The sequence below is a fragment of the Coffea arabica genome, chromosome 3e (assembly GCF_036785885.1).
Source record: "Coffea arabica cultivar ET-39 chromosome 3e, Coffea Arabica ET-39 HiFi, whole genome shotgun sequence".
Taxonomy (NCBI): Eukaryota; Viridiplantae; Streptophyta; class Magnoliopsida; order Gentianales; family Rubiaceae; genus Coffea; species Coffea arabica.
The window spans coordinates 45933142-45946874 of NC_092315.1; positions in this window are offsets into that span (position 1 = coordinate 45933142).

Sequence of the window (13733 nt, forward strand, 5' to 3'; positions counted from 1 at the left end):
TCACAAACATACGAGAAAAAGTTTCCCTTTGCTCGTTTTTTTCATTCGGTTCAGACTAATGAGAAACTCAAGAAAGATACGAAGTCAACAACTATGGCTCTTGTCTCTCCTTCCTTAAAGTTGCGGCCAATCTCCCTTTTAAACGCATAGCCGCAAAGAGAACCTAAGCCAGGCGGTAAAAATTGATTTTCCCCTCCCTCGGGAATTGTTATTTTACAGATTAAAACGAGACTCTCTAAATTGAAATAAAATGAAGCCTATTACAATTTTCTTCAGCTTCTCACGCGGGCCCCACGTACGATGAATCTTCTAAAAGCTGAATTTAAACACTTTTCAGCATCCATTCCTGCAATTAGCATCAAAACAAAATATTAGTAGAATCCACCCAATTAATGAAAATACTTAGTCAATTCATTGTGCAATAATGCCCAAAATACCCACTAAAATGCATCCTATCAAAGATGCTGAGAAGATCCTACGTATCCCCCTAAGCCTATCTGGGAGGGAAGATAGCTTCTACTGGAAACCAAAAGTGGGAGGGGAGTATACAGTTGACTCAGGATATAAAATGCTGATAAAGAAGGGTAGAAGCAAAAGGAGATGAAAATTGGAGGGAGCTGGATCAAGCATCTCAGAGGAAAGCCAACAAATGACTCAGATGTGGAGGCTTAATGTTAAGCATAAAATCAAACACTTCATCTAGAAGTGTATTCAAGGAGCCTTACCAGTCAAGGAGGCAGTGTGGAGACGAACAAGAATAGGTGATCCTATATGCTCAACTTGTGGTTAGGCACAGGAAACTATAGAACATCTGCTGTTCAACTGTTCCCATGCTATGGATATATGGAAATCAGCTCCCATTCAATGGGATGGAGCAACAGACCAGAAGGGACATTTCAAGAGATGGTGGCTGCGAATTTCAAAAGCAAGGAGTAAACCAGAAGGGAGGGATCATATTGGACTGACAGCAAATATACTGTGGCAGGTATGGAAAGATAGGAATAAGAAGGAATTTGAGAGCTCAGCTAAATCAACACCAATGAGAATAGTAGACCGTGCACATAAAGAATGGCTGGAACAAGGTAGAGAGCTTCAACAGGGAGATAGGAAGATTGCAGAAAAAACAGTCCCTGCAAATGAACAACAAAGCCAGAGCACTGGAAACGAAGGGGCTATAATTTTAGCAGTGACAACAGCAAAGGAGCAAGAACAGAATGGCCTTGGAATAGGTGTCACAGTAAGAACAATAGCAAACACTAAAATTGCAGACTGGGTACTGAAAGAGAGAAGCCTGGGGAGCAAAATTTTAGATGAAGCATTGGCTTTAAAACTGGTTTTGTGTAAAGCTGTGCACTAGCAGTGGAGAAAGGTACGACTCAACTTTTGTAACAAAGAGTTATGGAAACAACTAACATAGCAACAACCATCAGATAGCAAGATGGCTACATTGCTGGAGGATATTCTGAATCTGAAAGGACTGTTTTGTATGTGCTCTTTTGGGTTGGAAAAGGAAGAAAATATGTTAGATAGTAGAAAACTGAGTGCAGACGCTTTAAGCGTAATTGTGGATGAGGAACGAACTTTCCTCAGTGTTCTTTGAAAACTTTTTGTACAGTTTCCTCGAGCCGTTGCTCGTACATGTAACTTGTTTTTATGATAATGAAATTTCCTATCGTTTCGACAAAAAAAACAAAAAAATGAACCACTTCAAAACTTCTTGTTTTATGACAGCCCCCATAAGCGCCTGTGTAGAACTGTTTAGCATGACGTATACTATTGGTCATCTCATACCAATTCAACTGCTACAGGGCCTAATTTCAGCTACTCATTTAGTTGCCCTTTATGTCCAGACATGAAGAATTAGGCATCTGATTAGATATGAAAGAACTAAAATATCCAATGTATGGAAACCGTATCTATGTAAGCTCTAGTCTCCCTTTTCTTAATCTTTTTCGTTTGATTTGGCTTATTTGGATAACAATGCTGATCCCATACAGGCATGCATAAAGAGACACTCTACATGTACCACATGAAAGTCATCAAAGGACTAGGTGATTATTGTAATTCAATAGTCAAGAAGAGTGTGTCTATTGGCTTACCCGCATAAACATATAATTCTGCTACCTTTTGAGTTTGGAAAATATGGTACAGGAGTTTGATTGGTTCAAAGTGTACTTTGAATGGAAACAGTTAAATGAATGAGAGTATGCGACTTAGATTTGTATCAGAAAGCTCAGAATTGAGTAGATGGGAACAGAAGTAAGATAGATATCAATAGAATGCTCTGCATAAACATATATGCCAGTTTTTTAGTTTGGAAAATATGGTCCAGGGGTGTATTCGGTTCAAAGTGTATTTTGAGTGGTCACAGTTAAATGAATGAGAGTTTGCAGCTTAGATTTGTGCCGAAGAACGCAAAGTCAAGTAGAGCAGGACAAAAGTATGATAGATATCAATACAATGTTGTATTATCTAAAGTTTCCTTAAGATGGATATCAATAGAATGTTGTATTATCTAAAGATTCCTTCAAACTCTCATTTCATTTCCTTTTATCTATCCTTCAGCCAAAGGTTTCCCTTTAAAATCTCAAACGCCAGGGTAGGTTGCAACTAGCTCATCTACTTTGTTGTTCTTGTTGAGATTGTTCCATGGGACTACTTTCGTTAGGCACCAAATTTTCGCTTGATTGCTGCTGCTGCTGCATATATCACTACAATAGAATTGGCCATTTGCGGCACTTTCAATGCGACACATAGCTAATTTGCCGCAATAAAGTGGTATTATTTTGATTATGCTGAAATATTGACCCCGTATTTGGCTTTTCGTGGAAAATTAACGGCACAATTAAATTCCACCACTAATTGCGCAACTAAACGATGTCGTTGTTGTGAGCTGTCCAAGCATTAAACGAATAATTGCTGAATCATATTCATGGTAAGTAATCTTTCCATTTTCTCAGTCCTCCCACTTCTTCTCCCCTCTCAATTTTTCTAAATTTCTTCTATAGTCCAAGAACCCTATGCCCCAAATTTCTCTTCCAAAACTTTCGATTTTACCTCTGCTCATCCCTAATTTCTCATTCTATTTTTCAATTTCTCATCAAACAAGTAATTACTTAATCCTTTAGCAGATTGACACGGGATGTTTTTACAATTAATAGCGATGATGAGAAGCAGCAATAGCACCTGAAGTATATTGTTTTATCAAAGACGATGTCGTGTTCTATCAAAATCGGTGCACTTTTTTCTTCTTCTGTTCTTATCCAAGTCTCCACCGATGAAACCAATCTAATTTGAGCGAAACTTTTGAAGCTGGACTAGCGAGGTAATTAAGCTCAATTTCTTCGTGATATTTTCACTTTACTCATTTCAACTTGTGGTATTTGCTATCAATATTGCTGATTAATTGCTCTCTGACATTCCTTTGTTTGTCTCCTTCTAAATTTCTGGGGCTATTTGGTCTCATACTTAATTTGCTTGCTTTTTTTTTATCCTCTTCTCTTACCTGATTTGGATATGCCGCATCGTATGCATATGCCGTTTCGCTTCAGTGACTACTTTTTGCTTTTTGTTACAAGCTAAGATGTTGTTCTCATAATACCATATCTTCATTGTCCCTCCTTATGCGTCATTCTGGTTATGATTTGATCTTTAGTGGCTGTTTGACCAATATGTTGCTTGTTGCTTGTGAGTTATACTGCTGCACATGCTAGTGCTTGATTATCGTTTGGAAACTTTGAAAGCTTTCTTATCGTGATAATTCTGCTATAATACCTATATCCATCTCCAGTCGTTTGCCTTAGCCATACCAATATTCAGTCATCAGTAAATTTTGAAGTCTCAATTGATTATTTCATCCAGCTGAGTTAATATAGAATTCCAAGTTGGAACCTGAAAGTTTGGCGAAGCTTCCAACTCTCAGTGACAATCTGGATAGCTAATGAATCAAAATACTTCTCTTTCTCTGACTGGTTAGAAATGTATCTAAAAGTTAAGTCTGAATATGATGAGGTCCATCATTAGCCTTTTCATTGTTGTGAATTGTGCACCACCATTGGGCCCTTAATCATGGCTAAAATACCTCCATGGATTAAAAAGCTAAAAATTGTTCTTCTCTTCCTTTGCTTTCATCTTTTATGATGAGAAGTTTTAGAGATAAACTCCTTGCTTACAAGCTGAGTTTACTATGGTTCAAACAGATTGAATCTTTGGTATTTTGTTCATCATGAGACTGATTGAATCTTTTAAAAAATTTGGCCATTACAGTAAGTTAATTTCTTTCTTAATCAGTTTATCCATTTTTCATGAACTTATACTTCCACTATAAGCATAGCAAACTGGGATGCACATGCTGCATTTTTTTTTTTTTTTTGGCATGTTAATGAGTTTGCTATTTTTCAATTCTGTTTATAAGGTCTATTTTCTTGCCTTCTCAATCTTGTTTCTTGTAGAATGGATGATAGGTCTAGGATCTTTATTGAAAATCGAGTCAATAATTCATACTTTGAAAAGTGTCTGAGTGACTTCCTTAAATTTGCCTACAAAAAGAAGGAGGTTGGGAGTAGAATATATTGCCCATGTAGGCGATGTAAAAACTCAGAACGAAGAAAGGAAGAAACTGCGCGTGCATATGTAACAATGAAGGGGTTTTTGACCACTTATACAAATTGGATTTATCATGGTGAAGATCCATGGGACTTCAATCAAGAAAATATGAACAATGGAGTGTTTAGACACACTGAAAATGATGACATGAATGAATTGATACATGAAACACTTGGAAGAACACTTGAAGAGAATTCTAACATAAATTTAGAAGAACTTAGAGGAGCCTGTGATGAAGAGACTAATAAGTTTTTTAAGTTGCTGAAGCATGCCGAAACAGAGTTATACCCTGGATGTAAAAATTTTACTCTTCTATCATTTGTCATCAAGTTGTTGCATGTCAAGTCTCTTTGTCGATGGAGCAACAACTCAATGACAATATTACTGGAGCTTCTTGTGAGAACACGTAACTTTTCCATTTTCTAGGTTTTATTATCTTTAATGGCATGTTTTCTGCATTTTCTTGATTAGAAAAATTTCTAGATAATTTGTATGAGTAAATAGAGGTTTTAGGTGATTTTTCTAGTATCGAATAGGTTTTGAGAAATTAAGAGCGTAATTAAGAGAAATTAACTTGATACCCTTTTATTATTAAAACTTGGCAAAAGTAGAAATAGAGGCTATAATCCAACATCAAACTTGGCATCTCATACGAGCTAATCACTAAAAAAAAAAAAATGAACGAAAGACACTAGCACCATAATTGCTCCCCCCCACACCTAAATCCTACATTGTCCTCAATGGAGGGAATAAAGCAATTAAAGCGAAAATGGCAACGAAACTTCCCTCACGAGTGGCGAAAGGGTAGGCGGGAACGGTGCACGGAAACCGATGTGATAGAAGTACGCGGCCAAGGTCTGAGACATCTCAACTCAATTCAACCAGCAAATGCAAAACTCTGTCCACCCAAAATCTCAAAAAAAAATGGCTCCAGTTGGCCAGTTAATGCCTTAACTTAAAATCAGTAATTTCAACAATGACAACTTAGATATTTGACAATAATAACTCAGCCAACCAAATAGAGGTACCAAATTCAATTGAAAATATTTCCACCAGTACCACTGGGGTAAAACGTAGTCCAAAATCAATGAAATTGCTATAGCAGAGTAGAGCAGTAGTAAAGCAAAAATCCCCAAATAAGTATTCACCCACCAACAAATACAAATACCCAATTTTCGACAGCCAGACTGCCCCCCAATAGATCGATTTGAAACTAGCAACAGCAGCAAGTAAATCATGTGGCACAAGTCTCCCAACTCAACATACAATTTCCAAATTACTTCAACCGAGATCTCAATAGAAACCTCAGCGAGAGTAACAATTGAAAACAACGGTCAGAATGTCCCCAAGAATTTCAAGCAGAATATTCAAGCAATTCACGTAGATGCAATCCCCGGCAACGGCGCCAAAAATTGACAGGTTGTCAGCCTGTGCAATAATAAAACATGCTCAAACTAAAAGTGATTTCTGTAGATAGCGGTGTGCAGGGTCGAATCCACAGGGACTGGGAGTAATTATTTCATTTCAAGTTCACAGTGACAAGGGGGTGTTTTTGTGCAGAAGGTGACAATCAAAGAAATTCAACTAAAATCTGAAAAACTCCTAAAAATTAAATAACAAATTACTAAAATCAAATGAGTGATAATTAAGGATCTAGCCAAGAAATAACTTCAGCAATGGTGCACCTAACTTGAATAAGCAATGTAAAAGGCATAGAAGCCTCCCAATCAGACAAACGAAAGCAGGAATAGCCCCACTAAAGTGGCAATAGACGATCCAAGCAAACGATACCCAAATTAATCTCCACAACTGACCTCAAGTTACTCAGTAATAAAGCAGCAGAGTGTGTCACAATTGATCACAAAAGTTGTCCACGCACTCGAATTTGCAAAGTCACCAACAAGAGTTTCTGGGTACGTTAAAGAGCAGGAGTTAAAGGAATACCTCCACCTTGACAACTACACGGAGCGACGGTGCTGCAAGGGGGAAGGCCGGTGGCGCTGCGGCTTGGTCGTGGACAGGAGCTTGCGACGCATAGGTGGAGAGCGACGGAAGGCAGGTTCTGTGGGAATAGCTGCAGTGGTGGCGTGCTGAGCTGTGCGTGGCCGTCGCGTGGCTGCCAGCAGTTCGGGTGGCAAGGTGGGAGTTACGAAGAGGAGAGGGAGGGCGCGAGGGCAGGTTGCGGTCTCCGTGCGGACAGAGCAGAGGGTAGCGGGCAGAGTGCTTCCGTGGCTTCGGGAGGCAGCAGCGGCGTGGGCTGGTCGGCGGCGTGGGCTAGTCGAGAGGAACTACGCAACAGCACACGGTGGAGGGTTGCGCGCGATGGTGGTGGCGGGAGTCGCGCGGCCGTGGGACGGCCGCAAGGCGCGTAGCAGAGCTGACGGCGTGGGCGGCGTGCACTCTTGAGGCGAGAGGGAGGAACGCGCGGGACAACCCGCTGTGGTGGCGGCGCTGGACGCTCGGCTGCTGGTCGCTGTTGGCGGCGGTGGATCGAAGGGGGAGAGAGACGCGGGCTGCTGTGGATCCCAGGTGGCAGTCAACGGCGGCCGTTGGCGAGTGGAGGAGCTGCGTGTGGCGTGGTCGGAGCTGGGGCGCGGCGCACAAGGGGAGATCAGCGGCGCGCGAGGTGAGAAGCTTCGATCGACAAGGAGGAAGAAGAAATAGGGGAGAAAAAAAGAAAGAAAAGAAAAAGAAGAAAAAAGAGAGAAAGAAAGAAAGAAAAAGGAAGAAAAGAGAAAAGAAAAAAATTGTTTTTTTTTTTATATAAAAAATTCGTATCTTGAAAATCTAAGCTATGGTGAAACAAGGGAATTTTTTTTTTTTTTTACCTAGCTAAGGTGAAACAAGGAATTTTTTTTTTTTTTTTTTGAAATTGAGAAACCTAGCTACGGTTGAACAATTTTTCTTCTTTTTTTTTGTTTTTTTTTTAAATAAATTTTTTTTTTCAAATGTTATTTTCGAAATTCAAAATTAGAGATTAACCGAAAATCAATAACCGTTCTTGATTTTTTTTTTTAATACTTACCTTTCCCGCGAATGTGACGTGGGCACGTCATGAAGGCACGGAATCTGGAGCTCTCCATATGACATGACGCGGGCACGTCATGAGGGCAGGAACCCCTTCTGACGATTCTGATCGTGAGCTCTCCAGACGTCATGACGCGGGCGCGTCATGACAGAAAGACACCTACAAATCATCAAAAACAAAAATTGACACCCGAAATCAGTCAAATTCAAGGAAAACATATTTAAACTATCACACGAAATCAAAACAAACAATTAAAAGAAATAATTGGGTTGCCTCCCAATGAGCGCATTTCTTTAATGTCTTTGGCTAGACATGTCATATTTGCTCATGGAGGATAAAATCTTGTAACTCGTCTTAATGCTTCATCCTCTATATAGTCCTGATAACCCTCGTAAATAGAATAATTCTTGAGCACGCAAGCTACGGGCTTCCCTGAACTAGTGAATGGCGCCAAACGAGTCGATGATAATTTGCATTCTCCATTCACTCCTCCCTCACTTGCATTTATTGGTTCAAGATATCTCGCCATCGCCACTCTTAATTTATTCCTGTCATGAAATTCAAAATTGTCTGGTATAATAAGGTCAATTTCATTAACAGGAATTGAAGAATAAGAGTCAGGAGCATAGTGATGAAGGAGTGGAGGGGATGTCACCGCATTTGGAGATTGTTCACTGGATTCATTCACTTGAATGAGTTGATCCTGGAGTCTCATTTTTTGCACTTCAGCTTTCTTTTCAACTGCATCTTTAAATCCGTTTCCTTGAAACTCTTGCAGTTCCATGTCATTTGGTCGGATAATTGCACTCTCATCTCCTTCAAGATTGATATTGGTTTGTGAGGGCAATTCTTCAAGGTGAGAAGCTAATCGCTCTATCCTGGATGTCAATTGACGCATTTGATCTGCCAGGTCGCGAAGGCTCGCTTGTGTCTCCTGATGAAATCGATTTAAGCTCGCTTGTGTCTCCTGATGAAATCGATTTGTATTAGCAATTAGTAATTCCATCATTTTTTCAAGAGACATACCTGACACGGAGGATGATTGCTGAGACTCTTGCTGTTGAAAATCCATTGGCCCCGTCGCATAATTAAAATTGAAATTATCCCACCATCCTTGATCATACCTGTTTGGATAAGGGTCATACCACGTTTGAAATCGACATGGAAAATCTCCAAAAGTATCAATCAGAGCACTTAGATTATCTTGAAATGCGGGGCATGTGTCGGTTGAATAATTTGAGGCAAAATAAGTTTCACAATTTGCAACAGCCCATTGATCATTAGGAAAAACACGAGTCTCATAACCCCATTCAGGAATAAAGTCCAGTCTATCATCAAAATACGGAATGTTAGCAGCCATAAAAAAAATAAAAAAAATAAGAGAAAAATAAATTAAAAAAAAATGAAAACAAGATAAACTCAAAAAGAAACAAATTAATCTGGCACCAGTCCCCGGCAATGGCGCCAAAAATTGACAGGTTGTCGAAACCTGTGCAATAATAAAAACCTGCTCAGCTAAAGTTAATTTCTGTAGATAGTGGTAAGCAGGGTCGAATTCACAGGAATTGGGAGTAATTATTTCTTTTCAAATTCACAGTGACAAGGGGGTGTTTTTGTGCAGAAGGTGACAATCAAAGAAATTCGAATAAAATCTAAGAAACTACTAAAAATTAAATAACAAATTACTAAAATCAAATGAGTGATAATTAAGGATCTAGCCAAGGAATAACTTCAGCAAAGGTGCACCTAATTGATCATCGAAGCAAAGGCAATCCCAATTATTTATCAATAAATAGGTTATAACTACCAAACAAGCGATGGCAGTCAACTCCTCCTTACTGTGTCGGTGATCAAGGTACGCCCGTTAATCACTACTCTAATTGAGAAATAATCCTAGGTACGCCCGTAGAATTTAATTCCCCAATTGCCTTACGTATTAGAGGAGCCATATTCTAACCAAATAACGCACTACCAGGGTTATTTTAGATTAGCCCGCGTATTCCCCTGACACAAACCCAATCATGCCAGTTATCACTATTTTGAGACAATTAAACAATTACGGATTTAACGCCCCAATTGATAATAGATTATCAAATTAACTAATTATCCGGATCCAAGACAATCAATTAATTAAACAATCATAAGCACTGTAACCAGGGAATAAGCAACTACCAATAAATAAAAGAAAAAGATAAAATTAAATCGATCTCACAAGTGTAGGCGAACCAAAGCCTCCGTTGTCCCTTGACTAGAATGAGAAACTTAATTCATATTGGGTGAACAAAATCCACCGGAATTGGAGAAATAACTGCGGCCATTGTCCTAAGAAAAATTCTAACGGAAAGCTACAGGGAAAACATGGTTCAATTCGTCACCTGCTGCAGACGAAAACCACCAAAAGGAAACAAACAGATGGAAAAAGTCAAAGCTCTCCAATTCCTATCATGCGTGACTAAGAAAACAAGAAAAGAACAAGAAGAAAAGTTCTACAAAGGAAAAGTCAAAAAGCAAAGCTAAAGGACAAAAAAACTAAGAAGAGAGTCAGTGCTCTTCCTCTGCAATTCCCATATTTCCTATCTAAGTGCTTCCTCTCCTGAGCGGCGTCCGCCGCACCAGAGAAAGAAGACCCTGAGGTTTGCTTTCTTTTCCCTTTTTCTAGTTGTTGTCTTCGGTCAAAATTACCAAAAAGGTCTTGCATCTCCTTGTTCCAAGAATGCCCTTGATTGCCTGCTATTTGGACTCTTTCCTGATAATTGGCACTTATTATGGTATTTTCGTTCTACTCCCTGAAATATATGCCAAATAGTAAAAGTGAGTAGAATCCAGCAATTAATTCACATCGGGTCAGGTAATAGGGAAAATTAATAATAAAATAAATGATAAAATTGCAACCTATCAAATAGGTTTTGAGAAATTAAGAGCGTATTTCGGACGTGGGACCCGTTAGGGTGAAAAGTTCGACAAAATTCGGCCAACTAGGTTAAATTTTGGACACTGGGTTTAAATTATCGGGTGCTAAGAGATAATTAGAGGTTACCCAAGTGGATTGGTGTAAGAGGAAACAAAGTGATAGAGATGCATTTAATAAAGTGACAAGTGTCACTTAGAGATTGGTTGTACTTGATGACCAATATTCACCTTTTACCATTTGACCAAATAAATCACAAAAATTACCAAAAATTCACCATTTTCTTCTTCTCCTTGGCCGGCCACTTTAAGCAAAAATAAAGGGAAAAGCTCTTCAAATACTTGCTTCCATCTTGCTCAAATTCAACAAAACAACCTTTTGATCTTGCATTTGTTCCATAAAACCCCTTCACTTAGTGATTGTGAGGTGTTTAGTGGAGTTGTTTGGAAGGCTAAGGTGATTAGTTGCTCTCTCTCTTGTATTACTAAGGTGAGTAGTGAAGGACCCCTCTCCTCCATCTAATGATGTTTAATTCATGCTTTGTGGTAGTTTAAGATGTAAATTTATGGATTATATCTTGATTTTGGTTGAATTGGTGAAGTTTTATCATTATTGGTGATTTTTCTGTTTTCCTATGATTATTATTATGTGGTCATGTATGATGATTGGAAATGATATTTAAGGAAGCTAGAAGGTGGAAAAAGTGATTAATTGCAGGAAATTTCTGTTTTGGAAGGAAAATTGGAAAGCTAGGGTTTCATGTCCTACATTCTATCCGATTTTAATACTCATAGTTAGAGGCTGAATTAGGCTTGAACTAAAACATGAAAGTTGTAGAGAATGGTATTTTATAGGTGCCTACAAAATTTCAGCTCAATCGGAGCAATGTAGCCTATAAAAAGACCGAATTATCCCTGCTGCCCTGTTTTCACCCGAACTTGAGATTTGCTTCTATAATGGGGTATTTTGGTTGGGAATATTTCGGAATTGGTTATTGAGGTCTTCTGAAGAAATGTAGCCTGATATCTTAGCTTTCGGATGGCTTTAGAATTACTTGATTTGGACTTAGGTAGCCTGACTTATGATGTTTGAACCAGAATGCGGTTTGTGAACCTGTTCTTGCGGTTCTGGTTTAGTATCTTGCATTTTTGACTTGGTTACACTCGAAACTGGGCAGAGTAGTCTTCTTCAACATTGTAACCCTATCTCTTAGCTTCGAAACGGTGTATCTTGCACCTCCATCTGATAATCGAAGTGCCAATGGTGCCAAAACCGTAAAATGATGTCAAAAACTATTTTTTTTGGGTTAGAGTTAATTCCATTTCCGGATTTCCCTGGTTTACTCTAGTGCTTATACATTCTTATGGAGCCCTATTTTGGTAGTATGTGGAATTGGTTTATGACTTGTAATCGAGTTTTATTGTGCTTATTTGAATATTTTAGGGCTTGACTTTCATTTCCGGTCATTTCCTAGCTAAATTTTGTACTTGAATGACTTTAAACCTAGTGAACGGCTTTTGGAAATGAGATTATTTTTGGATGAGATGTTGGGACTGATTTGAGGAAATAATGAAGCCATTAATGGCTGGACAATAGGTAAACACAAAGGATATGCTACCGAAATTTTACTTGAAGGCTAGTTGGATTTATTTGTGACTTGAGCGAAGGGTTTTAGGGTTCATGTTTTTGATACCAACCGCTACCTTTTACTTCAATTTCATTGTTATTTCTTTGCACTGGTAGCTAATTTGATCAGGCACACGACTTATAGTTAGTCTTATTTATGCATTTCGTGTACTGGATTCGTGAATGTGGGAACCATAATTGTTTCGCCTTGATTATTTTAGGGTTTCTTGGTGATTAAAGCTCTCTTTTGGGCAAAAACTTTTGAGGTATCTGTACTGACACCGGTGAGTGTACCACTCCTCTCACTTGTTGTTGTTTAACTCGATTTCTGTACATGCAATCTGTGATATGAACGACTGAACTATCTGTTTATTCTGTTTGAGACGAGGGTGTACTTTATCACACTCGTTCTCTTGTCTGTTCATATGCCAATTTTGAGTGCGTATCTGAATCTGTTATCTGTATCTGGTATCTGTATCTGTATCTGTTCTGACGTCGTTTGGAAGCTTATATCCAACGACCTTTCTGTGACATCTGAGTTCAACCCCTGTGGCTAGTTACTCGAGTCGGGCCGGCAAGGGTCTGATCGATTAGATAACGAACCACGGTAGTCTGTTTTGGGATCTTTGGGTATTGAGACCCTTGATTCCAGTATACTCGAGTATTACCATTTCCGAACTGATTGGATTTCGGGCCCGGTAGGGGTATGTGAGGTGGAAGGAATCGAAGAAAGTGGGGTCTACGGTATTGGTTACTCCTTTAGCGTTGACGGAGTGTCAACTATTATTTCGATCAAATTTTGGTGAAGCAAATGGGAATTTGACTCCTGAGAGCCACCTGTATCCTTCCTATTTGAATCATTGGTTCTCAGTACTTTACTTTACATCTGGCATGTGTACCTAAGTTGTTAAATGTGAAATGCCATGATTTTACTGCTATATGTCTGGTACCTCATTGAGCGTAAGCTCACCCCTTTCTGTTACCTTTGTTTTTCCTTACAGGGTTCCATGTTTTGAAACCAAGATTTTTGGAAGAAAAGATTTGAACCAGTTGTAGGACTTCTTTTGTTTATGCTCTTCTGTAATTGAAACCTTAATTGTATTTTGTATAACGTGACTACTCTGGCTTGTATTTTGGTTCATTGGTTCAAGACTCCGATTTAACTCTATGTATAAGTGTTTAATTGACGTCCCGTAATTCCGTTTAGTTTGGTAAGCTCTGTTTAACCCTGGGTGGTCTCCAATTGTGCGTTTCCGTTGAGTTCTCGCGCGTCCTATCTAAGGTTTGAGTGATTCGACTCCGTAGTCCTGGTGAGAGTTGGGCAGGCGGTCCGCTGAACCCTTTGGTTCGCCTTAGGGTGAGGTGGGGCTGTCACACTTCTCAAGGAAGTTTTTCCTGAGAATGAATTATTTCCAAGCTCTTATCGTGATGCTTGGAAGATTGTTAAAGACTTGGGTCTTAGCTACCATAAAATTGATGCATGCCTCAACGATTGCTTGATTTATTGGAAGGAGACAGAACATGAAACCTTTTGCAGAAAGTGTGGAACTCCTAGGTATAAGCAAA